Raw genomic sequence first — 27,084 nt, forward strand, 5'->3', positions numbered from 1 at the left:
AGTCCAGAGACTTCACTGGCACCACTGGGAATGCAGAGAAGTGAGTCCAGAGAGTGCACTGGCACATCTGGGGATGCAGTGCAGTGAGTCCAGAGAGTGCACTGGCACCACTGGGGATGCAGTGCAGTGAGTCCAGAGAGTGCACTGGCACCACATGTGATGCAGTGCAGTGAGTCCAGAGAGTGCACTGGCACCACTGGGGCTGCAGTGGAGTGAGTCCAGAGAGTGCACTGGCACCACTGGGGATGCAGTGCAGTGAGTCCAGAGAGTGCACTGGCACCACTGGCGATGCAGTACAGTGAGTCCAGAGAGTGCACTGGCACCACTGGGGATGCACTGCAGTGAGTCCAGAGAGTGCACTGTCACCACAGGGGATGCACTACAGTGAGTCCAGAGATTGCACTGGCACCACTGGGGATACAGTGCAGTGAGTCCAGAGAGTGCACTGGCAACACAGGGGCTTCAGTGCAGTGAGTCCAGAGAGTGCACTGGCAGCACTGGGGATGCACTGCAGTGAGTCCAGAAGGTGCACTGGCACCAGTGGGGATGCAGTACAGTGAGTCCACAGAGTGCACTGGACCAGTGGGGATGCAGTACAATGAGTCCAGAGAGTGCACTGGCACCACTGGGGATGCAGTGCAGTGAGTCCAGAGAGTGCACTGGCACCACTGGGGATGCACTTCAGTGACTCCAGAGAGTGCACTGGCACCACTGGGGATGCAGTGCAGTGAGTCCAAAGACTTCACTGGCACCACTGGGGATGCAGTGCAGTGAGTCCAGAGAGTGCACTGGCACCACTGGGGATGCAGTGCAGTGAGTCCAGAGAGCTCACTGGCACCACTGGGGATGCACTGCAGTGAGTCCAGAGAGTGCACTGGCACCAGTGGAGATGCAGTACAGTGAGTCCAGAGAATGCACGGGAACCACTGGGGATGCAGTGCAGTGAGTCCAGAGAGTGCACTGGCACCACTGGGGATGCACTGCAGTGAGTCCACAGAGTGCACTGGCACCACTTCTTTAAAGCCATACTATTCCTATGCTCAGGGTCTATCATCCACAACCTAAACGGAGAACAAGATATCCGAAAGATAGGAGGCCTACAGAAAATACTCCCAGTCACTACTTCCTGCCTAACCATCGGAAACCTGGCGCTGATAGGAACCCCATTCCTAGCCGGATTCTACTCAAAAGACCTCATCATAGAAAGCTTAAACACATCATACCTAAATACTTGAGCCCTACTCCTAACCCTTATAGCCACAGCATTCACCGCAACCTACAGCATCCGCATAACCATCCTAGTCCAAGCTGGACAAACCCGAATCCCCCCAATAGTATCAATAAACGAAAACAACCCACTAATCACCGCCCCCCTAACCCGACTCGCCCTAGGCAGCATTACAGCAGGATTAATCATTACCTCTTTCATCACACCAACCAAAACCCCCCCAATAACCATACCCCTTATCACCAAAACCGCTGCCATCCTCATAACAATCCTAGGAATCACCCTAGGCCCCTCATGTACAGGGCCACACCCCTCTAACGGCGCAAGCTTACATAGAAACATTATTAACAGACCTAGACAGATACAAAAACCCCTACAAGACCACGTATTAACTAACCCTGTTAACCCGACTCAGGAGCGCCTATAAGAGCGATTAAAATCTGTGAAAGGAACTCGGCAAATTAATAAGGCCCGACTGTTTACCAAAAACATAGCCTTCAGCAAATTAAACAAGTATTGAAGGTGATGCCTGCCCGGTGACTTAGGTTTAACGGCCGCGGTATCCTAACCGTGCAAAGGTAGCGCAATCAATTGTCCCATAAATCGAGACTTGTATGAATGGCTAAACGAGGTCTCAACTGTCTCTCACAGATAATCAGTGAAATTGATCTCCCCGTGCAAAAGCGGGGATGTGAACATAAGACGAGAAGACCCTGTGGAACTTAAAAATCAACGACCACCGCGAATCCTCAATCAACCCCACTGGGGCCACTACCATCGCAGAGCCTGGTCGATATTTTTCGGTTGGGGCGACCTTGGAGGAGAACAAATCCTCCAAAAACAAGACCATACCTCTTTACCTAGAGCTACCCCTCAAAGTGCTAACAGTGACCAGACCCAATATAATTGATTAATGGACCAAGCTACCCCAGGGATAACAGCGCAATCCCCCTCAAGAGCCCATATCGACAGGGGGGTTTACGACCTCGATGTTGGATCAGGACATCCTAATGGTGCAGCCGTTATTAAGGGTTCGTTTGTTCAACGATTAACAGTCCTACGTGATCTGAGTTCAGACCGGAGCAATCCAGGTCGGTTTCTATCTATGACACACTCTCCCCAGTACGAAAGGACCGGGAAAGTGGGGCCAATACCACAAGCACGCCCCCCCCCCCCCTCTAAGCAGTGAAACCAACTAAACCGTGAAGAGGGCCTTCCCCCACCACTTTCAATCCTAGAAAAGGACCAGCTAGAGTGGCAGAGCCCGGCAAGTGCAGAAGGCTTAAGCCCTTTCCCCAGAGGTTCAAATCCTCTCCCTAGCTTCACCCATGATTCAAATAACAACACTAAGCTGCCTCGTTATATCCCTCCTATACATCATCCCAATCCTGATTGCCGTAGCCTTCCTAACCCTAGTAGAACGGAAAATCCTAAGCTACATACAATCCCGCAAAGGCCCTAACGTTGTAGGGCCTTTTGGCCTACTTCAACCATTTGCGGACGGACTGAAACTATTTACCAAAGAGCCCATCCGACCCTCTACCTCTTCCCCACTTCTATTCATTCTGATACCAATACTAGCCCTTGTCCTAGCCCTCACCACTTGAGCACCACTACCACTCCCATTTCCCCTAGCAGATCTAAACCTCGGAGTTCTCTTCCTAATAGCCATGTCAAGCCTAGCCGTCTACTCAGTCCTATGATCAGGCTGAGCCTCAAACTCAAAATACGCACTAATCGGAGCCCTACGGGCAGTAGCACAGACCATTTCATACGAAGTGACACTGGCCATAATCCTGCTATCAATAATCATACTAAGCGGAAGCTACACACTCAGCTCCTTTGCCGTCGCACAGGAGCCTCTATACTTCATTTTCTCCTCATGACCCCTAGCAATAATATGATACGTATCCACCCTAGCAGAGACAAACCGAGCTCCTTTTGACCTCACAGAGGGTGAATCTGAGCTAGTCTCAGGGTTTAACGTTGAATACGCCGCAGGACCCTTCGCCTTATTCTTCCTAGCTGAATATGCGAACATTATGCTAATAAATACACTTACAGCCATCATATTCCTAAACCCAAGCGCCCTAGGGCCACCCACAGAACTATTCCCCGTCATCCTAGCCACAAAAGTCCTCCTACTATCTTCTGGTTTCTTATGGGTCCGAGCTTCATACCCACGATTCCGATATGACCAACTAATGCACCTACTATGAAAAAACTTCCTACCCCTCACACTAGCTCTGTGCCTCTGACACATCAGCATACCTATCTGCTATGCAGGCCTACCTCCTTACATAAGGAAATGTGCCTGAACTACAAAGGGTCACTATGATAAAGTGAACATAGAGGTATAACAGCCCTCTCATTTCCTGTTGACCTTAGAAAAGTAGGAATTGAACCCACACAAGAGAAATCAAAATTCTCCATACTTCCCTTATATTATTTTCTAGTAGAGTCAGCTAATCAAGCTATCGGGCCCATACCCCGAAAATGATGGTTTAACCCCCTCCTCTACTAATGAACCCTTACGCGACCCCAATCATAACCTTCAGCCTCATCTTGGGCACCACAATCACAATTTCCAGCAACCACTGAGTTCTGGCCTGGACAGGACTGGAGATCAACGCACTAGCCATCATTCCCCTAATTGCCAAATCCCACCACCCACGAGCAGTAGAAGCCGCAACGAAATACTTCCTAACCCAAGCAGCTGCTTCCGCCCTGGTCCTATTCTCTAGCATAACCAATGCCTGAGTCACCGGCCAATGAGACATCACACAAATAAACCACCCAACCTCCTGTCTACTACTGACAGCAGCAATCGCTATTAAACTGGGCCTAGTGCCATTTCACTTCTGATTCCCAGAAGTACTACAAGGATCGCCACTAATAACAGCCCTGCTACTCTCGACCCTCATAAAATTCCCCCCACTAACCCTGCTCCTACTAACATCCAAATCCCTCGACCCAGCTCTACTCACCGCCATGGCCCTAGCCTCAACAGCACTAGGAGGCTGAATAGGACTGAACCAAACACAAACACGCAAAATCCTAGCCTTCTCGTCCATCTCCCACTTAGGCTGAATCGCCATCATCCTAGTTTACAGCCCCAAATTGGCCTTACTTACCTTCTACCTATACACAATCATAACATCAGCCGTATTCCTAGCCCTTAACAAAATCAAAGCCCTTAACCTATCCATGATCACAACCTCATGAACAAAAACCCCAGTGCTAAACGCCACCCTAATACTAGTACTTTTATCCCTAGCAGGCCTCCCCCCATTAACAGGCTTTATACCAAAGTGACTTATCATCCAAGAACTAACTAAACAGGAAATAACACCAGCAGCCATGGCAATTGCCATGCTATCACTGCTCAGCCTCTTCTTCTACCTACGCCTCGCATACCACTCAACAATTACCCTTCCCCCCAACTCCTCTAACCACATAAAACAATGATACACTAGCAAAGCCCCAAGCACACCTACTGCGGTCCTTGCCTCACTATCAATCCTCTTACTTCCCCTGTCCCCAATAATACATGCCATTGTCTAGAAACTTAGGATAACACCCCAAACCGAAGGCCTTCAAAGCCTTAAATAAGAGTTAAACCCTCTTAGTTTCTGCACATTAAGACTTACAGAATATTAACCTGTATCTTCTGAATGCAAGTCAGACGCTTTAATTAAGCTAAAGCCTCCCTAGACAGATGGGCTTCGATCCCACAAAACTCTAGTTAACAGCTAAATGCCTAAACCAATTGGCTTCTGCCTACAAAGACCCTGACGCACCCTAGTGCGCATCGATGAGCTTGCAACTCAACATGAATTTCACTACAGAGCCGATAAGAAGAGGAATTAAACCTCTGTAAAAAGGACTACAGCCTAACGCTTCAACACTCAGCCATCTTACCCGTCACCTTCATCAACCGATGACTATTTTCCACTAACCATAAGGATATTGGCACCCTGTACCTCATCTTCGGGGCATGAGCAGGAATAGTCGGCACCGCACTCAGCCTATTAATCCGCGCAGAACTAGGACAACCAGGAACTCTCCTAGGCGACGACCAAATCTACAATGTAATCGTTACCGCTCACGCCTTTGTAATAAGCTTCTTTATAGTCATACCCATCATGATCGGAGGATTCGGCAACTGATTAGTCCCCCTCATAATCGGTGCCCCCGACATAGCATTCCCGCGAATAAACAACATAAGCTTTTGACTCCTCCCCCCATCATTCCTCCTCCTACTAGCCCCATCCACTGTAGAAGCTGGCGCCGGCACAGGCTGAACTGTCTACCCTCCCCTAGCAGGTAACCTTGCCCGCGCCGGAGCTTCAGTAGACCTGGCTATCTTCTCACTCCACTTAGCCGGTATCTCCTCCATCCTTGGGGCCATCAACTTTATCACCACAGCCATCAACATAAAACCCCCCGCACTCTCACAATACCAAACCCCACTATTTGTCTGATCCGTACTAATTACCGCCATCCTACTCCTTCTATCACTCCCCATACTCGCCGCCGGTATTACAATATTACTAACTGATCGAAACCTAAACACCACATTCTTCGACCCCGCTGGAGGAGGAGACCCAATCCTGTACCAACACCTATTCTGATTCTTCGGACACCCAGAAGTCTATATTCTGATCCTACCGGGGTTCGGAATCATCTCACACGTAGTCACGTACTACTCAGGCAAAAAGGAGCCCTTCGGCTACATGGGAATAGTCTGAGCCATACTATCCATCGGCTTCCTAGGATTCATCGTCTGAGCTCACCACATGTTTACAGTAGGAATAGACGTTGATACCCGAGCCTACTTTACATCAGCCACTATAATCATTGCCATCCCTACCGGAATCAAAGTATTTAGCTGACTAGCCACCCTGCACGGAGGAACAATCAAATGAGACCCCCCCAATACTATGAGCTCTAGGATTTATCTTCCTATTTACCATCGGAGGATTAACAGGAATCGTTCTTGCAAACTCTTCCCTAGACATCGCCCTGCACGACACGTACTACGTAGTTGCCCACTTCCACTACGTCCTATCCATAGGCGCCGTCTTTGCCATTCTAGCAGGATTTACTCACTGATTCCCACTACTCACTGGGTTTACCCTACACCAAACATGAGCAAAAGCCCACTTCGGGGTAATATTTACAGGAGTAAACCTAACGTTCTTCCCCCAGCACTTCCTAGGCCTAGCAGGAATACCCCGACGATACTCGGACTATCCCGACGCCTACACACTATGAAACACCATTTCCTCCATCGGCTCCCTAATCTCAATAGTAGCCGTAATCATACTAATATTCATCATCTGAGAAGCCTTTTCGGCCAAACGAAAAGTCCTACAACCAGAACTAACTACCACAAACGTTGAATGAATCCACGGCTGCCCTCCCCCATACCATACTTTCGAGGAACCGGCCTTCGTCCAAGTACAAGAAAGGAAGGAATCGAACCCTCACATGCTGGTTTCAAGCCAACTGCATTCACCGCTCATGCTTCTTTCTTATGAGACGTTAGTAAACCAATTACATAGCCTTGTCAAGACTAAATCACAGGTAAAAATCCTGTACATCTCATGTGGCCAACCACTCCCAACTAGGATTCCAAGACGCCTCATCACCCATCATAGAAGAACTCGTTGAATTCCACGACCACGCCCTAATCGTTGCCCTAGCTATCTGCAGCCTAGTTCTCTACCTTTTAGCCCACATACTAACAGAAAAACTCTCGTCCAATGCTGTAGACGCCCAAGAAGTAGAGCTGATCTGGACAATCCTACCTGCTATCGTCCTGGTACTCCTCGCCCTCCCATCCCTACAAATCCTCTACATAATGGACGAAATCGATGAACCAGACCTCACCCTAAAAGCCATCGGCCACCAATGATACTGAAGCTACGAATACACAGACTTCAAAGACCTATCATTCGACTCCTACATAGTGCCCACCCCAGACTTACCCAACGGCCACTTCCGACTGCTAGAAGTTGACCACCGCGTAGTTATCCCAATAGAATCCCCCATCCGCGTAATCATTACTGCAGGAGACGTACTCCACTCCTGAGCAGTCCCAACGCTCGGAGTTAAAACAGACGCAATCCCAGGCCGACTAAACCAAACTTCATTCATTACCACCCGGCCTGGGATTTTTTACGGACAATGCTCAGAAATTTGCGGGGCTAATCACAGCTACATACCCATTGTAGTAGAATCAACCCCACTCCCACATTTCGAGGCCTGATCGTCCCTTCTATCATCATCCTAATCATTAAGAAGCTATGCAACAGCACTAGCCTTTTAAGCTAGCCAAAGAGGGACTTCCCCCTCCTTAATGATATGCCACAGCTTAACCCCGCACCATGATTTTCAATCATAATTATAACCTGATTAACCCTAGCACTCCTCATCCAACCAAAACTACTAGCCTTCACCACAACCAACCCCCCATCAAATAAGACCTCCCTCACTACCAAACCCACACCATGATCCTGACCATGAACCTAAGCTTCTTTGACCAATTTTCCAGCCCCAATCTATTCGGCATCCCCTTAATCCTACTATCCCTACTCTTCCCAGCCCTACTATTCCCGTCCCCAAACAACCGATGAATCAACAACCGCCTTTCTACTATCCAAACATGACTCCTTCACCTAATCACAAAACAACTAATAGTCCCACTCAACAAAAATGGCCACAAATGAGCCATAATATTTACATCCCTAATAATCATACTTCTTACAATCAACCTTCTAGGCCTCCTTCCATATACATTCACCCCAACCACCCAACTATCTATGAACATAGCCCTAGCCTTCCCACTATGGCTCGCCACACTACTAACAGGCCTACGAAACCAACCATCAGCCTCTTTAGCCCACCTATTACCCGAAGGTACCCCTACACCCCTAATCCCCGCACTAATCCTGATCGAAACAACCAGCCTACTAATCCGCCCCCTAGCCCTCGGAGTCCGCCTTACAGCCAACCTTACAGCAGGACACTTACTCATCCAACTCATCTCTACAGCCTCCATTGCATTAATACCCACCCTTCCCGCAGTATCCATCCTAACAATAATCATCCTACTACTCCTAACCATCCTAGAAGTAGCAGTAGCCATAATCCAGGCCTACGTCTTCGTGCTCCTTCTAAGCCTATACTTACAAGAAAACATCTAATGGCACACCAAGCACACTCATACCACATAGTTGACCCAAGCCCTTGACCAATCTTCGGGGCAGCCGCCGCCCTACTCACAACCTCAGGATTAATCATGTGATTCCACTACAACTCATCCATACTACTAACCCTAGGCCTCATCTCAATACTCCTAGTAATACTCCAATGACGACGAGACATTGTACGAGAAAGCACCTTCCAAGGCCATCGCACTCCCACAGTCCAAAAAGGCCTACGATACGGCATAATCCTTTTCATCACATCCGAAGCATTCTTCTTCTTAGGGTTCTTCTGAGCGTTCTTCCACTCGAGCCTGGCCCCAACCCCAGAACTAGGAGGCCAATGACCCCCAACAGGAATTAAACCACTCAACCCGATAGAAGTCCCCCTACTAAACACAGCCATCCTACTAGCCTCAGGCGTTACCGTAACGTGAGCCCATCACAGCATCACAGAAGGAAACCGAAAACACGCCATCCACGCCCTAACCCTAACGATCCTCCTGGGATTCTACTTCACAGCCCTACAAGCAATAGAATACCACGAAGCCCCATTCTCAATCGCCGATAGCGTCTACGGATCTACCTTCTTCGTTGCCACTGGATTCCACGGACTCCACGTAATCATCGGATCCTCCTTCCTGACCGTCTGCCTCTTCCGACTGATCAAGTTCCACTTTACATCAGACCACCACTTCGGATTCGAGGCAGCAGCCTGATACTGACACTTCGTAGACGTCATCTGACTATTCCTCTACATAACCATCTACTGATGAGGATCTTGCTCTTCTAGTATATTAATTACAATTGACTTCCAATCTCTGGAATCTGGTATAAACCCAGAGGAGAGCAATGAACGCACTCATGTTCATATTCGCCCTATCATCAATCCTAAGCGCCGCCCTAACCGCATTAAACTTCTGACTCGCCCAAATAAACCCCGACTCAGAGAAACTCTCACCGTACGAATGTGGATTCGACCCACTTGGATCTGCTCGATTACCATTCTCAGTCCGATTCTTCCTCAGTAGCCATCCTGTTCGTCCTATTCGACCTAGAAATCGCCCTCCTACTCCCCCTGCCATGAGCCGTCCAACTCCAATCCCCCCTAATGACCCTCACCTGAACTGTAGTGATCCTCCTTCTCCTAACACTCGGACTGGCCTACGAGTGAATTCAAGGGGGCCTAGAATGAGCAGAATAACAGAAAGTTAGTCTAACCAAAAAGATAGCTGGTTTCGACCCAGCAGATTACAGCCAACCCTGTAACTTTCTTATGTCGCCCCTACATTTAAGCTTCTACTCAGCCTTCATTTTCAGCGGACTAGGACTAGCCTTCCACCGAACCCACCTAGTATCCGCCCTACTATGCCTTGAAAGCATAATATTATCGATATTCGTAGGCCTATCAATATGATCCATCGAAAACCAAGTCTCCTCATTCACCATGGTACCAATTCTCATGCTAACCTTCTCAGCGTGTGAGGCGGGCACAGGCCTGGCCATCCTAGTAGCCTCCACCCGCACACATGGCTCCGACCATCTACACAACCTAAACCTCCTGCAATGCTAAAAATCATCCTACCCACAATCATACTTCTTCCAACAGCCCTGCTGTCTCCACCAAAATTTCTATGGACTAACACCACCTTATACAGCCTCCTAATCGCTGCCCTAAGCCTACAGTGATTAATCCCAACCTACTACCCCTACAAATTTTTATCCAACTGAACAGGAATTGACCAAATCTCATCCCCCCTCCTAGTACTATCCTGCTGACTACTCCCACTCATAATCATAGCAAGCCAAAACCACCTGCAACAAGAACCCCTACAACGCAAACGAATCTTTATCTCAACCTTAGTCGCAGTCCAGCCATTCATCCTACTAGCCTTTTCCACCACAGAACTAGCACTATTTTACATCTCATTTGAAGCAACCCTCATTCCCACCCTAATCTTAATCACCCGATGGGGGAACCAACCAGAACGCCTAAGCGCTGGCATCTACCTGCTATTCTACACGCCAGTAAGCTCTCTACCCCTGCTAATCACAATCATACACCTATACGTGAAAATTGGCACCCTGCACCTGCCAACCCTACAACTAACCCACCCAACCCTATCCACCTCATGGACAGGAATACTATCAGGTCTAGCACTGCTCGTAGCATTCATAGTAAAAGCCCCACTATACGGCCTACACCTCTGACTGCCAAAAGCCCACGTAGAAGCACCCATCGCAGGCTCAATACTCCTCGCCGCCCTACTACTAAAGCTAGGAGGATACGGAATTATACGAGTCACTCTATTTATGGGCCCACTGTCCAACCTCCTGCACTACCCCTTCCTAACCCTGGCCCTATGAGGCGCCCTAATGACTAGCTCAATCTGCCTACGACAGACAGACCTAAAATCACTAATCGCTTATTCATCCGTTAGCCACATAGGCCTAGTTATCGCCGCAGGAATAATCCAAACCCACTGATCATTCTCAGGGGCAATGATCCTAATAATTTCCCATGGACTAACTTCCTCCATACTATTCTGCCTAGCCAACACAAACTATGAACGTACGCACAGCCGAATTCTACTACTCACACGAGGCCTACAACCTCTCCTACCACTCATAGCTACCTGATGATTGCTGGCCAATCTAACAAACATAGCCTTACCCCCAACAACAAACCTCATAGCAGAGCTAACCATTATAATCACCTTATTCAACTGATCTGCCTTCACGATCATCCTAACAGGAATCGCAACCCTACTAACCGCCTCCTACACCTTATTCATACTACTAATGACCCAACGAGGCTCAATCCCCTCCCACATCACATCTATGCAAAACTCAACCACGCGAGAACACCTGCTCATAACACTCCACATTATCCCAATATTCCTCCTAATCCTCAAACCCGAACTGATCTCCGGAATCCCCTCATGCAAGTATAGTTTAAACCAAACATTAGACTGTGATTCTAAGAATAGAAGTTCAAACCTTCTTACCTGCCGAGGGGAGGGTTTAACCAACAAGAGCTGCTAACTCTTACATCTGAGCCTAAAACCTCAGCCCCCTTACTTTTAAAGGATAACAGCAATCCACTGGTCTTAGGAACCACCCATCTTGGTGCAAATCCAAGTAAAAGGAGTGAACCCCACACTACTAATCAACTCCCTCACACTACTCACGCTGACAATCCTCCTAACCCCAATCATCCTGCCATTTCTATTTAAAAACTTTAAAAACACCCCACAAGCCACCACCCGCGCTGTTAAAACCGCATTCCTAATTAGCCTAGCCCCTACAACCGCATTCATCTACTCGGGAGTAGAATCTGTCACCTGCCACTGGGAGTGAAAATTCATTATAAACTTTAAAATCCCCCTAAGCCTAAAAATAGACCAATACTCAATAACATTTCTTCCAATCGCCCTATTTGTAACATGATCAATCCTACAATTCGCCATATGATACATGGCCTCAGAGCCATACGTAACAAAATTTTTCACCTACCTACTGACATTCCTAGTCGCCATACTCCTCCTAACAACCGCAAACAACATATTCCTCCTATTCGTAGGCTGGGAAGGAGTAGGAATCATGTCCTTCCTTCTCATCGGCTGATGACAAGGCCGAGCAGATGCCAACACCGCCGCCCTACAAGCCGTAATCTACAACCGAATCGGAGACATCGGACTGATCCTGAGCATAGCATGACTAGCTTCAACATTCAACACCTGAGAGATCCAACAAGCCGTACACCCCCACCAAACCCCAATCCTCCCCCTCATAGGATTAATCCTCGCAGCCGCAGGAAAATCCGCCCAATTTGGACTCCACCCATGACTGCCCGCAGCAATAGAAGGCCCCACCCCAGTATCAGCCCTACTGCACTCCAGTACCATAGTAGTAGCCGGAATCTTCCTGCTCATCCGCATGCACCCCCTGCTAGCCACCAACCAGACAGCCCTAACTGCCTGCCTATGCCTAGGTGCTCTATCAACCCTATTCGCTGCCACATGCGCCCTAACCCAAAATGACATCAAAAAAATCATTGCTTTCTCAACATCCAGCCAACTAGGACTAATAATAGTCACTATCGGACTAAACCTCCCACAACTAGCCTTCCTACACATCTCAACCCATGCCTTCTTTAAAGCCATACTATTCCTATGCTCAGGGTCTATCATCCACAACCTAAACGGAGAACAAGACATCCGAAAGATAGGAGGCCTACAGAAAATACTCCCAGTCACTACTTCCTGCCTAACCATCGGAAACCTGGCGCTGATAGGAACCCCATTCCTAGCCGGATTCTACTCAAAAGACCTCATCATCGAAAGCTTAAACACATCATACCTAAATACTTGAGCCCTACTCCTAACCCTTATAGCCACAGCATTCACCGCAACCTACAGCATCCGCATAACCATCCTAGTCCAAGCTGGACAAACCCGAATCCCCCCAATAGTATCAATAAACGAAAACAACCCACTAATCACCGCCCCCCTAACCCGACTCGCCCTAGGCAGCATTACAGCAGGATTAATCATTACCTCTTTCATCACACCAACCAAAACCCCCCCAATAACCATACCCCTTATCACCAAAACCGCTGCCATCCTCATAACAATCCTAGGAATCACCCTAGGCCCCTCATGTACAGGGCCACACCCCTCTAACGGCGCAAGCTTACATAGAAACATTATTAACAGACCTAGACAGATACAAAAACCCCTACAAGACCACGTATTAACTAACCCTGTTAACCCGACTCAGGAGCGCCTATAAGAGCGATTAAAATCTGTGAAAGGAACTCGGCAAATTAATAAGGCCCGACTGTTTACCAAAAACATAGCCTTCAGCAAATTAAACAAGTATTGAAGGTGATGCCTGCCCGGTGACTTAGGTTTAACGGCCGCGGTATCCTAACCGTGCAAAGGTAGCGCAATCAATTGTCCCATAAATCGAGACTTGTATGAATGGCTAAACGAGGTCTCAACTGTCTCTCACAGATAATCAGTGAAATTGATCTCCCCGTGCAAAAGCGGGGATGTGAACATAAGACGAGAAGACCCTGTGGAACTTAAAAATCAACGACCACCGCGAATCCTCAATCAACCCCACTGGGGCCACTACCATCGCAGAGCCTGGTCGATATTTTTCGGTTGGGGCGACCTTGGAGGAGAACAAATCCTCCAAAAACAAGACCATACCTCTTTACCTAGAGCTACCCCTCAAAGTGCTAACAGTGACCAGACCCAATATAATTGATTAATGGACCAAGCTACCCCAGGGATAACAGCGCAATCCCCCTCAAGAGCCCATATCGACAGGGGGGTTTACGACCTCGATGTTGGATCAGGACATCCTAATGGTGCAGCCGCTATTAAGGGTTCGTTTGTTCAACGATTAACAGTCCTACGTGATCTGAGTTCAGACCGGAGCAATCCAGGTCGGTTTCTATCTATGACACACTCTCCCCAGTACGAAAGGACCGGGAAAGTGGGGCCAATACCACAAGCACGCCCCCCCCCCCCCTCTAAGCAGTGAAACCAACTAAACCGTGAAGAGGGCCTTCCCCCACCACTTTCAATCCTAGAAAAGGACCAGCTAGAGTGGCAGAGCCCGGCAAGTGCAGAAGGCTTAAGCCCTTTCCCCAGAGGTTCAAATCCTCTCCCTAGCTTCACCCATGATTCAAATAACAACACTAAGCTGCCTCGTTATATCCCTCCTATACATCATCCCAATCCTGATTGCCGTAGCCTTCCTAACCCTAGTAGAACGGAAAATCCTAAGCTACATACAATCCCGCAAAGGCCCTAATGTTGTAGGGCCTTTTGGCCTACTTCAACCATTTGCGGACGGACTGAAACTATTTACCAAAGAGCCCATCCGACCCTCTACCTCTTCCCCACTTCTATTCATTCTGATACCAATACTAGCCCTTGTCCTAGCCCTCACCACTTGAGCACCACTACCACTCCCATTTCCCCTAGCAGATCTAAACCTCGGAGTTCTCTTCCTAATAGCCATGTCAAGCCTAGCCGTCTACTCAGTCCTATGATCAGGCTGAGCCTCGAACTCAAAATACGCACTAATCGGAGCCCTACGGGCAGTAGCACAGACCATTTCATACGAAGTGACACTGGCCATAATCCTGCTATCAATAATCATACTAAGCGGAAGCTACACACTCAGCTCCTTTGCCGTCGCACAGGAGCCTCTATACTTCATTTTCTCCTCATGACCCCTAGCAATAATATGATACGTATCCACCCTAGCAGAGACAAACCGAGCTCCTTTTGACCTCACAGAGGGTGAATCTGAGCTAGTCTCAGGGTTTAACGTTGAATACGCCGCAGGACCCTTCGCCTTATTCTTCCTAGCTGAATATGCGAACATTATGCTAATAAATACACTTACAGCCATCATATTCCTAAACCCAAGCGCCCTAGGGCCACCCACAGAACTATTCCCCGTCATCCTAGCCACAAAAGTCCTCCTACTATCTTCTGGTTTCTTATGGGTCCGAGCTTCATACCCACGATTCCGATATGACCAACTAATGCACCTACTATGAAAAAACTTCCTACCCCTCACACTAGCTCTGTGCCTCTGACACATCAGCATACCTATCTGCTATGCAGGCCTACCTCCTTACATAAGGAAATGTGCCTGAACTACAAAGGGTCACTATGATAAAGTGAACATAGAGGTATAACAGCCCTCTCATTTCCTGTTGACCTTAGAAAAGTAGGAATTGAACCCACACAAGAGAAATCAAAATTCTCCATACTTCCCTTATATTATTTTCTAGTAGAGTCAGCTAATCAAGCTATCGGGCCCATACCCCGAAAATGATGGTTTAACCCCCTCCTCTACTAATGAACCCTTACGCGACCCCAATCATAACCTTCAGCCTCATCTTGGGCACCACAATCACAATTTCCAGCAACCACTGAGTTCTGGCCTGGACAGGACTGGAGATCAACGCACTAGCCATCATTCCCCTAATTGCCAAATCCCACCACCCACGAGCAGTAGAAGCCGCAACGAAATACTTCCTAACCCAAGCAGCTGCTTCCGCCCTGGTCCTATTCTCTAGCATAACCAATGCCTGAGTCACCGGCCAATGAGACATCACACAAATAAACCACCCAACCTCCTGTCTACTACTGACAGCAGCAATCGCTATTAAACTGGGCCTAGTGCCATTTCACTTCTGATTCCCAGAAGTACTACAAGGATCGCCACTAATAACAGCCCTGCTACTCTCGACCCTCATAAAATTCCCCCCACTAACCCTGCTCCTACTAACATCCAAATCCCTCGACCCAGCTCTACTCATCGCCATGGCCCTAGCCTCAACAGCACTAGGAGGCTGAATAGGACTGAACCAAACACAAACACGCAAAATCCTAGCCTTCTCGTCCATCTCCCACTTAGGCTGAATCGCCATCATCCTAGTTTACAGCCCCAAATTGGCCTTACTTACCTTCTACCTATACACAATCATAACATCAGCCGTATTCCTAGCCCTTAACAAAATCAAAGCCCTTAACCTATCCATGATCACAACCTCATGAACAAAAACCCCAGTGCTAAACGCCACCCTAATACTAGTACTTTTATCCCTAGCAGGCCTCCCCCCATTAACAGGCTTTATACCAAAGTGACTTATCATCCAAGAACTAACTAAACAGGAAATAACACCAGCAGCCATGGCAATTGCCATGCTATCACTGCTCAGCCTCTTCTTCTACCTACGCCTCGCATACCACTCAACAATTACCCTTCCCCCCAACTCCTCTAACCACATAAAACAATGATACACTAGCAAAGCCCCAAGCACACCTACTGCGGTCCTTGCCTCACTATCAATCCTCTTACTTCCCCTGTCCCCAATAATACATGCCATTGTCTAGAAACTTAGGATAACACCCCAAACCGAAGGCCTTCAAAGCCTTAAATAAGAGTTAAACCCTCTTAGTTTCTGCACATTAAGACTTACAGAATATTAACCTGTATCTTCTGAATGCAAGTCAGACGCTTTAATTAAGCTAAAGCCTCCCTAGACAGATGGGCTTCGATCCCACAAAACTCTAGTTAACAGCTAAATGCCTAAACCAATTGGCTTCTGCCTACAAAGACCCTGACGCACCCTAGTGCGCATCGATGAGCTTGCAACTCAACATGAATTTCACTACAGAGCCGATAAGAAGAGGAATTAAACCTCTGTAAAAAGGACTACAGCCTAACGCTTCAACACTCAGCCATCTTACCCGTCACCTTCATCAACCGATGACTATTTTCCACTAACCATAAGGATATTGGCACCCTGTACCTCATCTTCGGGGCATGAGCAGGAATAGTCGGCACCGCACTCAGCCTATTAATCCGCGCAGAACTAGGACAACCAGGAACTCTCCTAGGCGACGACCAAATTTACAATGTAATCGTTACCGCTCACGCCTTTGTAATAAGCTTCTTTATAGTCATACCCATCATGATCGGAGGATTCGGCAACTGATTAGTCCCCCTCATAATCGGTGCCCCCGACATAGCATTCCCGCGAATAAACAACATAAGCTTTTGACTCCTCCCCCCATCATTCCTCCTCCTACTAGCCCCATCCACTGTAGAAGCTGGCGCCGGCACAGGCTGAACTGTCTACCCTCCCCTAGCAGGTAACCTTGCCCGCGCCGGAGCTTCAGTAGACCTGGCTATCTTCTCACTCCACTTAGCCGGTATCTCCTCCATCCTTGGGGCCATCAACTTTATCACCACAGCCATCAACATAAAACCCCCCGCACTCTCACAATACCAAACCCCACTATTTGTCTGATCCGTACTAATTACCGCCATCCTACTCCTTCTATCACTCCCCGTACTCGCCGCCGGTATTACAATATTACTAACTGATCGAAACCTAAACACCACATTCTTCGACCCCGCTGGAGGAGGAGACCCAATCCTGTACCAACACCTATTCTGATTCTTCGGACACCCAGAAGTCTATATTCTGATCCTACCGGGGTTCGGAATCATCTCACACGTAGTCACGTACTACTCAGGCAAAAAGGAGCCCTTCGGCTACATGGGAATAGTCTGAGCCATACTATCCATCGGCTTCCTAGGATTCATCGTCTGAGCTCACCACATGTTTACAGTAGGAATAGACGTTGATACCCGAGCCTACTTTACATCAGCCACTATAATCATTGCCATCCCTACCGGAATCAAAGTATTTAGCTGACTAGCCACCCTGCACGGAGGAACAATCAAATGAGACCCCCCCAATACTATGAGCTCTAGGATTTATCTTCCTATTTACCATCGGAGGATTAACAGGAATCGTTCTTGCAAACTCTTCCCTAGACATCGCCCTGCACGACACGTACTACGTAGTTGCCCACTTCCACCACGTCCTATCCATAGGCGCCGTCTTTGCCATTCTAGCAGGATTTACTCACTGATTCCCACTACTCACTGGGTTTACCCTACACCAAACATGAGCAAAAGCCCACTTCGGGGTAATATTTACAGGAGTAAACCTAACGTTCTTCCCCCAGCACTTCCTAGGCCTAGCAGGAATACCCCGACGATACTCGGACTATCCCGACGCCTACACACTATGAAACACCATTTCCTCCATCGGCTCCCTAATCTCAATAGTAGCCGTAATCATACTAATATTCATCATCTGAGAAGCCTTTTCGGCCAAACGAAAAGTCCTACAACCAGAACTAACTACCACAAACGTTGAATGAATCCACGGCTGCCCTCCCCCATACCATACTTTCGAGGAACCGGCCTTCGTCCAAGTACAAGAAAGGAAGGAATCGAACCCTCACATGCTGGTTTCAAGCCAACTGCATTCACCGCTCATGCTTCTTTCTTATGAGACGTTAGTAAACCAATTACATAGCCTTGTCAAGACTAAATCACAGGTAAAAATCCTGTACATCTCATGTGGCCAACCACTCCCAACTAGGATTCCAAGACGCCTCATCACCCATCATAGAAGAACTCGTTGAATTCCACGACCACGCCCTAATCGTTGCCCTAGCTATCTGCAGCCTAGTTCTCTACCTTTTAGCCCACATACTAACAGAAAAACTCTCGTCCAATGCTGTAGACGCCCAAGAAGTAGAGCTGATCTGGACAATCCTACCTGCTATCGTCCTGGTACTCCTCGCCCTCCCATCCCTACAAATCCTCTACATAATGGACGAAATCGATGAACCAGACCTCACCCTAAAAGCCATCGGCCACCAATGATACTGAAGCTACGAATACACAGACTTCAAAGACCTATCATTCGACTCCTACATAGTGCCCACCCCAGACTTACCCAACGGCCACTTCCGACTGCTAGAAGTTGACCACCGCGTAGTTATCCCAATAGAATCCCCCATCCGCGTAATCATTACTGCAGGAGACGTACTCCACTCCTGAGCAGTCCCAACGCTCGGAGTTAAAACAGACGCAATCCCAGGCCGACTAAACCAAACTTCATTCATTACCACCCGGCCTGGGATTTTTTACGGACAATGCTCAGAAATTTGCGGGGCTAATCACAGCTACATACCCATTGTAGTAGAATCAACCCCACTCCCACATTTCGAGGCCTGATCGTCCCTTCTATCATCATCCTAATCATTAAGAAGCTATGCAACAGCACTAGCCTTTTAAGCTAGCCAAAGAGGGACTTCCCCCTCCTTAATGATATGCCACAGCTTAACCCCGCACCATGATTTTCAATCATAATTATAACCTGATTAACCCTAGCACTCCTCATCCAACCAAAACTACTAGCCTTCACCACAACCAACCCCCCATCAAATAAGACCTCCCTCACTACCAAACCCACACCATGATCCTGACCATGAACCTAAGCTTCTTTGACCAATTTTCCAGCCCCAATCTATTCGGCATCCCCTTAATCCTACTATCCCTACTCTTCCCAGCCCTACTATTCCCGTCCCCAAACAACCGATGAATCAACAACCGCCTTTCTACTATCCAAACATGACTCCTTCACCTAATCACAAAACAACTAATAGTCCCACTCAACAAAAATGGCCACAAATGAGCCATAATATTTACATCCCTAATAATCATACTTCTTACAATCAACCTTCTAGGCCTCCTTCCATATACATTCACCCCAACCACCCAACTATCTATGAACATAGCCCTAGCCTTCCCACTATGGCTCGCCACACTACTAACAGGCCTACGAAACCAACCATCAGCCTCTTTAGCCCACCTATTACCCGAAGGTACCCCTACACCCCTAATCCCCGCACTAATCCTGATCGAAACAACCAGCCTACTAATCCGCCCCCTAGCCCTCGGAGTCCGCCTTACAGCCAACCTTACAGCAGGACACTTACTCATCCAACTCATCTCTACAGCCTCCATTGCATTAATACCCACCCTTCCCGCAGTATCCATCCTAACAATAATCATCCTACTACTCCTAACCATCCTAGAAGTAGCAGTAGCCATAATCCAGGCCTACGTCTTCGTGCTCCTTCTAAGCCTATACTTACAAGAAAACATCTAATGGCACACCAAGCACACTCATACCACATAGTTGACCCAAGCCCTTGACCAATCTTCGGGGCAGCCGCCGCCCTACTCACAACCTCAGGATTAATCATGTGATTCCACTACAACTCATCCATACTACTAACCCTAGGCCTCATCTCAATACTCCTAGTAATACTCCAATGATGACGAGACATTGTACGAGAAAGCACCTTCCAAGGCCATCACACTCCCACAGTCCAAAAAGGCCTACGATACGGCATAATCCTTTTCATCACATCCGAAGCATTCTTCTTCTTAGGGTTCTTCTGAGCGTTCTTCCACTCGAGCCTGGCCCCAACCCCAGAACTAGGAGGCCAATGACCCCCAACAGGAATTAAACCACTCAACCCGATAGAAGTCCCCCTACTAAACACAGCCATCCTACTAGCCTCAGGCGTTACCGTAACGTGAGCCCATCACAGCATCACAGAAGGAAACCAAAAACACGCCATCCACGCCCTAACCCTAACGATCCTCCTGGGATTCTACTTCACAGCCCTACAAGCAATAGAATACCACGAAGCCCCATTCTCAATCGCCGATAGCGTCTACGGATCTACCTTCTTCGTTGCCACTGGATTCCACGGACTCCACGTAATCATCGGATCCTCCTTCCTGACCGTCTGCCTCTTCCGACTGATCAAGTTCCACTTTACATCAGACCACCACTTCGGATTCGAGGCAGCAGCCTGATACTGACACTTCGTAGACGTCATCTGACTATTCCTCTACATAACCATCTACTGATGAGGATCTTGCTCTTCTAGTATATTAATTACAATTGACTTCCAATCTCTGGAATCTGGTATAAACCCAGAGGAGAGCAATGAACGCACTCATGTTCATATTCGCCCTATCATCAATCCTAAGCGCCGCCCTAACCGCATTAAACTTCTGACTCGCCCAAATAAACCCCGACTCAGAGAAACTCTCACCGTACGAATGTGGATTCGACCCACTTGGATCTGCTCGATTACCATTCTCAGTCCGATTCTTCCTCAGTAGCCATCCTGTTCGTCCTATTCGACCTAGAAATCGCCCTCCTACTCCCCCTGCCATGAGCCGTCCAACTCCAATCCCCCCTAATGACCCTCACCTGAACTGTAGTGATCCTCCTTCTCCTAACACTCGGACTGGCCTACGAGTGAATTCAAGGGGGCCTAGAATGAGCAGAATAACAGAAAGTTAGTCTAACCAAAAAGATAGCTGGTTTCGACCCAGCAGATTACAGCCAACCCTGTAACTTTCTTATGTCGCCCCTACATTTAAGCTTCTACTCAGCCTTCATTTTCAGCGGACTAGGACTAGCCTTCCACCGAACCCACCTAGTATCCGCCCTACTATGCCTTGAAAGCATAATATTATCGATATTCGTAGGCCTATCAATATGATCCATCGAAAACCAAGTCTCCTCATTCACCATGGTACCAATTCTCATGCTAACCTTCTCAGCGTGTGAGGCGGGCACAGGCCTGGCCATCCTAGTAGCCTCCACCCGCACACATGGCTCCGACCATCTACACAACCTAAACCTCCTGCAATGCTAAAAATCATCCTACCCACAATCATACTTCTTCCAACAGCCCTGCTGTCTCCACCAAAATTTCTATGGACTAACACCACCTTATACAGCCTCCTAATCGCTGCCCTAAGCCTACAGTGATTAATCCCAACCTACTACCCCTACAAATTTTTATCCAACTGAACAGGAATTGACCAAATCTCATCCCCCCTCCTAGTACTATCCTGCTGACTACTCCCACTCATAATCATAGCAAGCCAAAACCACCTGCAACAAGAACCCCTACAACGCAAACGAATCTTTATCTCAACCTTAGTCGCAGTCCAGCCATTCATCCTACTAGCCTTTTCCACCACAGAACTAGCACTATTTTACATCTCATTTGAAGCAACCCTCATTCCCACCCTAATCTTAATCACCCGATGGGGGAACCAACCAGAACGCCTAAGCGCTGGCATCTACCTGCTATTCTACACGCCAGTAAGCTCTCTACCCCTGCTAATCACAATCATACACCTATACGTGAAAATTGGCACCCTGCACCTGCCAACCCTACAACTAACCCACCCAACCCTATCCACCTCATGGACAGGAATACTATCAGGTCTAGCACTGCTCGTAGCATTCATAGTAAAAGCCCCACTATACGGCCTACACCTCTGACTGCCAAAAGCCCACGTAGAAGCACCCATCGCAGGCTCAATACTCCTCGCCGCCCTACTACTAAAGCTAGGAGGATACGGAATTATACGAGTCACTCTATTTATGGGCCCACTGTCCAACCTCCTGCACTACCCCTTCCTAACCCTGGCCCTATGAGGCGCCCTAATGACTAGCTCAATCTGCCTACGACAGACAGACCTAAAATCACTAATCGCTTATTCATCCGTTAGCCACATAGGCCTAGTTATCGCCGCAGGAATAATCCAAACCCACTGATCATTCTCAGGGGCAATGATCCTAATAATTTCCCATGGACTAACTTCCTCCATACTATTCTGCCTAGCCAACACAAACTATGAACGTACGCACAGCCGAATTCTACTACTCACACGAGGCCTACAACCTCTCCTACCACTCATAGCTACCTGATGATTGCTGGCCAATCTAACAAACATAGCCTTACCCCCAACAACAAACCTCATAGCAGAGCTAACCATTATAATCACCTTATTCAACTGATCTGCCTTCACGATCATCCTAACAGGAATCGCAACCCTACTAACCGCCTCCTACACCTTATTCATACTACTAATGACCCAACGAGGCTCAATCCCCTCCCACATCACATCTATGCAAAACTCAACCACGCGAGAACACCTGCTCATAACACTCCACATTATCCCAATATTCCTCCTAATCCTCAAACCCGAACTGATCTCCGGAATCCCCTCATGCAAGTATAGTTTAAACCAAACATTAGACTGTGATTCTAAGAATAGAAGTTCAAACCTTCTTACCTGCCGAGGGGAGGGTTTAACCAACAAGAGCTGCTAACTCTTACATCTGAGCCTAAAACCTCAGCCCCCTTACTTTTAAAGGATAACAGCAATCCACTGGTCTTAGGAACCACCCATCTTGGTGCAAATCCAAGTAAAAGGAGTGAACCCCACACTACTAATCAACTCCCTCACACTACTCACGCTGACAATCCTCCTAACCCCAATCATCCTGCCATTTCTATTTAAAAACTTTAAAAACACCCCACAAGCCACCACCCGCGCTGTTAAAACCGCATTCCTAATTAGCCTAGCCCCTACAACCGCATTCATCTACTCGGGAGTAGAATCTGTCACCTGCCACTGGGAGTGAAAATTCATTATAAACTTTAAAATCCCCCTGAGCCTAAAAATAGACCAATACTCAATAACATTTCTTCCAATCGCCCTATTTGTAACATGATCAATCCTACAATTCGCCATATGATACATGGCCTCAGAGCCATACGTAACAAAATTTTTCACCTACCTACTGACATTCCTAGTCGCCATACTCCTCCTAACAACCGCAAACAACATATTCCTCCTATTCGTAGGCTGGGAAGGAGTAGGAATCATGTCCTTCCTTCTCATCGGCTGATGACAAGGCCGAGCAGATGCCAACACCGCCGCCCTACAAGCCGTAATCTACAACCGAATCGGAGACATCGGACTGATCCTGAGCATAGCATGACTAGCTTCAACATTCAACACCTGAGAGATCCAACAAGCCGTACACCCCCACCAAACCCCAATCCTCCCCCTCATAGGATTAATCCTCGCAGCCGCAGGAAAATCCGCCCAATTTGGACTCCACCCATGACTGCCCGCAGCAATAGAAGGCCCCACCCCAGTATCAGCCCTACTGCACTCCAGTACCATAGTAGTAGCCGGAATCTTCCTGCTCATCCGCATGCACCCCCTGCTAGCCACCAACCAGACAGCCCTAACCGCCTGCCTATGCCTAGGTGCTCTATCAACCCTATTCGCTGCCACATGCGCCCTAACCCAAAATGACATCAAAAAAATCATTGCTTTCTCAACATCCAGCCAACTAGGACTAATAATAGTCACTATCGGACTAAACCTCCCACAACTAGCCTTCCTACACATCTCAACCCATGCCTTCTTTAAAGCCATACTATTCCTATGCTCAGGGTCTATCATCCACAACCTAAACGGAGAACAAGACATCCGAAAGATAGGAGGCCTACAGAAAATACTCCCAGTCACTACTTCCTGCCTAACCATCGGAAACCTGGCGCTGATAGGAACCCCATTCCTAGCCGGATTCTACTCAAAAGACCTCATCATCGAAAGCTTAAACACATCATACCTAAATACTTGAGCCCTACTCCTAACCCTTATAGCCACAGCATTCACCGCAACCTACAGCATCCGCATAACCATCCTAGTCCAAGCTGGACAAACCCGAATCCCCCCAATAGTATCAATAAACGAAAACAACCCACTAATCACCGCCCCCCCTAACCCGACTCGCCCTAGGCAGCATTACAGCAGGAATAATCATTACCTCTTTCATCACACCAACCAAAACCCCCCCAATAACCATACCCCTTATCACCAAAACCGCTGCCATCCTCATAACAATCCTGGGAATCATCCTAGCCCTAGAACTATCGAACATAACACACACCCTCACTCACCCCAAACCAAACCCCCTCATAAACTTCTCCTCTGCATTAGGGTACTTCAACCCCCTAGTACACCGATTCTTCTCCAAAAACCTACTAGAAAAGGGACAAAACATTGCCCTACACTTGATCGACCTCTCCTGACTCAAAAAAATAGGGCCAGAGGGCCTTGCTGAACTACAAGTAGCCGCAAGCAAAGCCGCAACCTCAATACACACAGGGCTAATTAAGGCCTACCTAGGATCCTTCGCCCTCTCCATCCTGGTAATAATCCTAATAACACACAGACTCACTAATGGCCCCTAACATCCGCAAATCCCATCCCCTACTAAAAATAATCAACAACTCCCTAATCGACCTACCCGCCCCCTCCAACATCTCTGCCTGATGAAACTTCGGCTCCCTTCTAGCCATCTGCTTAGCCACACAAATCCTAACAGGCCTGCTACTAGCCATACACTACACCGCAGACACTTCACTCGCCTTCTCCTCAGTAGCTCACACATGCCGAGACGTCCAGTACGGATGGCTCATCCGCAACCTCCACGCCAACGGTGCTTCGCTCTTCTTTATCTGCATCTACTTACACATCGGACGAGGCCTCTACTACGGCTCCTACCTATACAAAGAAACCTGAAACACAGGAGTAATCCTCCTACTCACCCTAATAGCAACTGCCTTCGTAGGGTATGTCCTCCCATGAGGACAAATGTCATTCTGAGGGGCCACCGTAATCACCAACCTATTCTCAGCCATCCCGTACATTGGGCAAACTCTAGTAGAATGAGCCTGAGGAGGATTCTCAGTAGACAATCCAACCTTAACCCGATTCTTCGCCATCCACTTCCTACTGCCCTTCCTAATTGCAGGAATCACCCTAGTCCACCTAACCTTCCTACACGAATCAGGCTCAAATAACCCACTAGGAATCGTATCAGACTGCGACAAAATCCCATTCCACCCATACTTCTCCATTAAAGACAGCTTAGGGCTTACCCTAATAATCACCCCTCTAATAGCACTAGCCCTATTTTCACCGAACCTCCTGGTTCTTGGAATCCTAGTTGGGAGTGGTTGGCCACATGAGATGTACAGGATTTTTACCTGTGATTTAGTCTTGACAAGGCTATGTAATTGGTTTACTAACGTCTCATAAGAAAGAAGCATGAGCGGTGAATGCAGTTGGCTTGAAACCAGCATGTGAGGGTTCGATTCCTTCCTTTCTTGTACTTGGACGAAGGCCGGTTCCTCGAAAGTATGGTATGGGGGAGGGCAGCCGTGGATTCATTCAACGTTTGTGGTAGTTAGTTCTGGTTGTAGGACTTTTCGTTTGGCCGAAAAGGCTTCTCAGATGATGAATATTAGTATGATTACGGCTACTATTGAGATTAGGGAGCCGATGGAGGAAATGGTGTTTCATAGTGTGTAGGCGTCGGGATAGTCCGAGTATCGTCGGGGTATTCCTGCTAGGCCTAGGAAGTGCTGGGGGAAGAACGTTAGGTTTACTCCTGTAAATATTACCCCGAAGTGGGCTTTTGCTCATGTTTGGTGTAGGGTAAACCCAGTGAGTAGTGGGAATCAGTGAGTAAATCCTGCTAGAATGGCAAAGACGGCGCCTATGGATAGGACGTAGTGGAAGTGGGCAACTACGTAGTACGTGTCGTGCAGGGCGATGTCTAGGGAAGAGTTTGCAAGAACGATTCCTGTTAATCCTCCGATGGTAAATAGGAAGATAAATCCTAGAGCTCATAGTATTGGGGGGGTCTCATTTGATTGTTCCTCCGTGCAGGGTGGCTAGTCAGCTAAATACTTTGATTCCGGTAGGGATGGCAATGATTATAGTGGCTGATGTAAAGTAGGCTCGGGTATCAACGTCTATTCCTACTGTAAACATGTGGTGAGCTCAGACGATGAATCCTAGGAAGCCGATGGATAGTATGGCTCAGACTATTCCCATGTAGCCGAAGGGCTCCTTTTTGCCTGAGTAGTACGTGACTACGTGTGAGATGATTCCGAACCCCGGTAGGATCAGAATATAGACTTCTGGGTGTCCGAAGAATCAGAATAGGTGTTGGTACAGGATTGGGTCTCCTCCTCCAGCGGGGTCGAAGAATGTGGTGTTTAGGTTTCGATCAGTTAGTAATATTGTAATACCGGCGGCGAGTACGGGGAGTGATAGAAGGAGTAGGATGGCGGTAATTAGTACGGATCAGACAAATAGTGGGGTTTGGTATTGTGAGAGTGCGGGGGGTTTTATGTTGATGGCTGTGGTGATAAAGTTGATGGCCCCAAGGATGGAGGAGATACCGGCTAAGTGGAGTGAGAAGATAGCCAGGTCTACTGAAGCTCCGGCGCGGGCAAGGTTACCTGCTAGGGGAGGGTAGAC

At 48.0% G+C, this 27,084-nt stretch overlaps 2 long non-coding RNA genes across 2 annotated transcripts in view; one reads left to right on the top strand and one right to left on the bottom strand.

The window, feature by feature from the left end:
• Positions 1 to 2,405: 2,405 nt before the first annotated feature.
• Positions 2,406 to 24,994, top strand: LOC308185593. The gene is made up of 2 exons (XR_013943492.1): positions 2,406 to 12,351; positions 23,931 to 24,994. It is a non-coding gene; the product is annotated as an uncharacterized lncRNA (long non-coding RNA).
• Positions 14,292 to 27,084, bottom strand: part of LOC308185592 — a 61,287-nt gene continuing 48,494 nt past the window's right edge. Inside the window, exon 2 of the long non-coding RNA XR_013943491.1 lies at positions 14,292 to 25,740. This is a non-coding gene — a long non-coding RNA (uncharacterized lncRNA). The remainder of the gene's footprint in view (positions 25,741 to 27,084) is intronic.

Source organism: Anser brachyrhynchus, assembly GCF_964034855.1.
Source record: "Anser brachyrhynchus genome assembly, chromosome: Z".
NCBI classification, from domain to species: Eukaryota; Metazoa; Chordata; class Aves; order Anseriformes; family Anatidae; genus Anser; species Anser brachyrhynchus.